We start from the raw sequence: 5,000 nt of genomic DNA on the forward strand, positions 1-5,000 counted from the left end.
TCATTGTTTCACAGCAATCGTTTATTGTTTGTTGTTGGGAAAACACGAATGAAACTAAAGGAATAAATTTAACTTTAATGTCTGTTTGTGTTCTCGAGCAAATCACAAAGTAACTTATTTAAAGTTTTATTTTCCTTACCAATAAAAAAAAATAATAAAAGCCAGGCTTGACATTTGATTAGTAAATATATAAATTATTTTCAGTTTAATAAATATATCGCTTTTTCCACCGTTTTCTTTACATTTCTAATTTTACTATGAATATTTTTAAATTTTGCTGTTACAATAACAATTAGTGCTATTTATATCTCATGACATTAACAGTACAAGCGAGAAAAGAATATTTAGAAAAATACTTAGTTCTTTCATGTAATGATATCTACAGATCTTTTGCCCTAAGCTATCTAGATAGAAGCTTACACATTCATATATCATATATGATTTTGCATTTAATATGCTTTGAAAGTATTCAGTTCTAGATAGAAATAGTGTCCCTTTATTTTGCATTTTTGAGCTCGTCTGCCTTTTATGTTTTGCTCTCTATTCATTTTGAATTTCCTCTCAAATTTCTGCCTGGCATGTCTGCCCGGTTCACATTCGTTCCTCAAAGTCCAACCAATTCTGATGATGAATTCACTTAAACAAGAAAGCTTTCTGAAACTTCAAAGTTTTTTCTAGATTCGCTTGGCTTGCCTCCATTTGACAAATGTCTCTTTCTGAAACGTAGGTCCCCTGCAACTGTTATTCATTGCTTGATGAAAGCTGAAGTAAAATTCTGTTATTATCCGAAAGATGGATTTCTATTTGCTCTCTTTTGAAGAAACTCAGAATGAATATTTTCAAGAAGAGTTTCCATTATGACGCCCTTCGTTAACAGAATTCTTGTATTTGCCTCAACCGTTCAATTAGCAAAATATCATTTGCAATTTAACTTCTAGTGTAAAAGTCATTAAATAAAAGCTAATGTCAGGTTTTTAATGGTACACTTTTGAAATCTACTGAAAGACTGGTACAACTGAAAAATATTTTAGGACAGTCTTGATTCACTTCTAGTTTCAGCTCACAAACTGAGGACGCGTATTCAATTCTCGAAATGGACGGAAGAGAACGAATGGGTGCGTTCCCTGAAATCCCGCTGCCCTAAGCAGTGAATTTTGTTTAGTTTCTAGTTGACTTCTGTAGGTCACGGCTAGAGAGAAGGAAGAGAGAGAGAGAAAGAGGTTTTTAGACTTATGTTCATTTCTCTGTGAAAATATACAGTGTATCATCAAATTGGGGGTCCGTGACGAGGTAATCAGTCATAAGATATTAAGAAAATATCTCACTGAGCATCTTTCTACAGAAGGATGGATTTACTGTACACACAAACGCACCAGCAGAACTAATACATATAGGCTTATAATAAAAACATTTCTACAACGGCTGAATCCTCTGAAAATATTCTCTCTCTCTCTCTCTCTCTCTCTCTCTCTCTCTCTCTCTCTTAATTTTTAGATCGAAATTTCGCGTGGTTCTAATTTTCTGAAATCTTTGCTTTTCAACGGACCATTCTGATTTTCCTACGTTTCTGATGCACTGTTATCAGTCACACTGTTAGCTCAATTTGTTCGTTTCGTGATTAATGATTTGTAAGAACACAGACAATGGTTATGTCCTTAGAAGTACCTTAGGGGTGTTTAGGAGTGGACGACGGCAAATAATTATCATACATAGCAGCCAGTCCCTCATTTCCCTCTGTTTCACGTAATATTCGGCATGAGTTGCAATGAACATCCTTTGTGTAACCACTGCCATCCCCAAGAGTGATATCGAAGCAGTTGACTCTCCTCAGGCAAATTCCTATTTATTCATCCCAGTCTTCAGGGGGGGGGGTACTTTATTAAAACGATGAATCAAGCGAGATTTAGCCGGGAGGTCTTCGGACCATTTAATAGAGCGTCACTTCTGCAAAGCCGTGGCTACATAAGCCTCTGCCAGAAGGAGGTGAGAGGACATCGAGAAGTAGCCTTATTATCCTTCAGCACCGCACAGAAATCCCCGTAATCCTTTAGGGACCCCTCTTAGGCCTAGATGGCCACTTTAGACCCTCTAAGGAGTTAAAGGACAAGAGTGTAATATTGTATGAGGCTTGATAAAGTCCCGGACAAAGGGATCGTGGGGTGTATTCAGCAAGCCCCGGATTCCAACAGATCGGAGGAACAGACCCCAGTGGCCAGTGAGTTGGGGGAGTCACAGTCGAGTGCTTCCGAGACGGGCTCGCTCTTCTTTTCGTTGTTATAGATAGATTTATTTAGTTCTCCACTCTTTGTCACAGTTTCTAATGAACTGAAGGCTGTACTCGCATATGTTACTGTTGTGTGTTACTTGAATATATTCTATTTTTAGTCTGTGACTCCAATAACACTCGTCGATGTTTCCCAATGTTTCGAGGTCTTTTAGATTCCCGGTCGATATTTTTCTTAAGCATTTAACAAAAACATGGTAATAAACATCACCAGTATTTTTTGTTTTGTTCAAAAGAACGAGATACCTTTCAACAATTCATACAGCTTGTTTTACGAGTAAAATTATCATAATTTTACCATGAGAAACATCCCTTCGCTAACTATGACCAGGGTGCCTATGAATCAGTAGACTTCCTGCAGTTATTGTTTTTCGTGGAAGTGCTAGACAATGTTTCCAGAGTAGGAATATTTTTTTTATGAATTCAGTCAGGGTTATCATTTTGTTTCCTTTTTATTATAATGACATAAAAAATATATAAAATAATGGGGAAAACGTGAAGTGTTTTATTCATTGGAATACATTTTATGACACACTATTTACCCAAAAACTAAAAAATGCTGAACTTCCCATGATTTCTATCCATATCAGAGAAACTACTATAATTAATTACATAACAATCAAAATTCTTAGTGTAATATTTCATAGTCATTACGAACTTCAAAACAAATGACGAATATCACGTATTTTTGTCACATCTGTTTACTTTTGAACGAAAAATATTTTTAATAACGCTTTGCTAGAATGGTGTTTAAATAAGGTTTCGAAAAATAAGTTTCCATTTGTTAATATCCTGATGCCATAATGACCGAAGGCATGTGTTACACACACACACACACATATGTATATATATATATATATATATATATATATATATATATATATATATATATATATATGTATATGTGTGTGTGTGTGTGTGTGTATACGTTTGTGCGCTTATGCGATTAAAAGAGAGGAAGAGAGAATGGGAGAATGGGAAAAAGAGAAACCCCAATACGAAGGAAATGCATATTTAGATAAACTTGTATTAATCACCTTGTTATTCAAAAACTCTTTATGGAAAAAGACAGCATCCAATATCTAAGAATTTGTCGTGATCCCTTCCTTTATTACAAAAAGGGTAATATTTCATACATTATTCAGCATTTTAACTCTGCTCTTAACCATTATAGACACGACATTAAAAACGTGATGGTTATAAAATTTTTGCCTCTCAAAATTATCCCTGATCACAGAATGATGTGGTGAATGGTGATGTTTTTTAGTTGCTATCCGATCTGAAGTGGACTGAAGTAAAATGGAAGGAACCGAGTTACAAAAACTAGTCAATTCAAACTTGAGTTTTAGAAAATAGTCATTCGATACTACCGCACTCTACAATGACAAATGTGAATTGGCATTCCCAGAGGATATTTTAGTTAAATTGTGGAATGACTATAAATGACAGTGTGTACAAGAAAACGAACTTACAGAAATATATAATAGAGGAGCACCATTTCCGCCAGAACATTTAATCCTATGATTTGAATGCATGAAAGTAAAAAAAAAACAAGAAAAAATGCGCCGAAGTTTCTTTGGCGCAATCGAGTTTTCTGTACAGCGTATAATGCTGTATAAAACCCCTCAGCCACCGTTCATGAAACTCTCAATCGCGGCCCATGATACTTTCAGCCACAGCCGGATGGTGGCCTGTGTTGTTGGCACCTATAGCGGTGCAAGATGCAGGATCATGGCTAACTTTAACCTTAAATAAAAATAATAAAAACTACTGAGGCTAGGGGGCTGCAATTTGGTATGTTTGTTGATTGGAGGGTGGGTGATTAACATACCAATTTGCAGCCCTCTAGCTACCAAACTTACAACTCTATTCCTTGGCAGTTGATGAATACTTCCTGAATAGAAAATTATTTTCTTCATGGATTTAGCCTATCGTGTGCACTTTCAAAGGTAGAATACTTGTACGGAAACATCCTTCATTTAATTTTTTATTAGTTTTCTGTAAAAGAAAACTATTGAGATGGCTTTTTGTCTGTCCGTCCGCACTCAGATCTTAAAAGCTACTGAGGCTAGGGGGCTGCAATTTAGTATGTTTGTTGATTGGAGGGTGGGTGATTAACATACCAATTTGCAGCCCTCTAGCCTCAGTAGCTTTTAAGATCTGAGTGCGGACGGACAGACAAAAAGCCATCTCAATAGTTTTCTTTTACAGAAAACTAATAAAAAATTAAATGAAGGATGTTTCCGTACAAGTATTCTACCTTTGAAAGGGCACATGATGGGCTTAATCCATGAAGAAAATAATTTTCTGTTCAGGAAGTAGTCATCAACTGCCAAGGAATAGTGTTGTAAGTTTGGTGGCTGAGGGGGTCGAGCTTGTTACTATTTCTAAAAATGTGCTACATCGATACATTGATGTTTAATGTTGACTGAAAGTAAAATCGGAAGCAGCTTACTTAGAGCCCATTCCATTTCAAAGACATCTGAGCTTTCACATTTACAACATATGGCTTAAAGTGACTTGTTAAAGGAAAAACTTTCCTTTTAAAAAACTTAGCATACAGCTTTAATCTAGCATTTCTTCTGTCTTGCATATCAGGAAAATACAAAACAACAATGTCTTAAACTCACGTCTTAGTTACAGATGGTCTGGGTAACGAATTAGGTTTCATTATCGTTATCCTTGTTCACCAGTATTTCCCATGCATAACTCTCAA

Source organism: Macrobrachium rosenbergii, chromosome 51, assembly GCF_040412425.1.
Source record: "Macrobrachium rosenbergii isolate ZJJX-2024 chromosome 51, ASM4041242v1, whole genome shotgun sequence".
Classification (NCBI taxonomy): Eukaryota; Metazoa; Arthropoda; class Malacostraca; order Decapoda; family Palaemonidae; genus Macrobrachium; species Macrobrachium rosenbergii.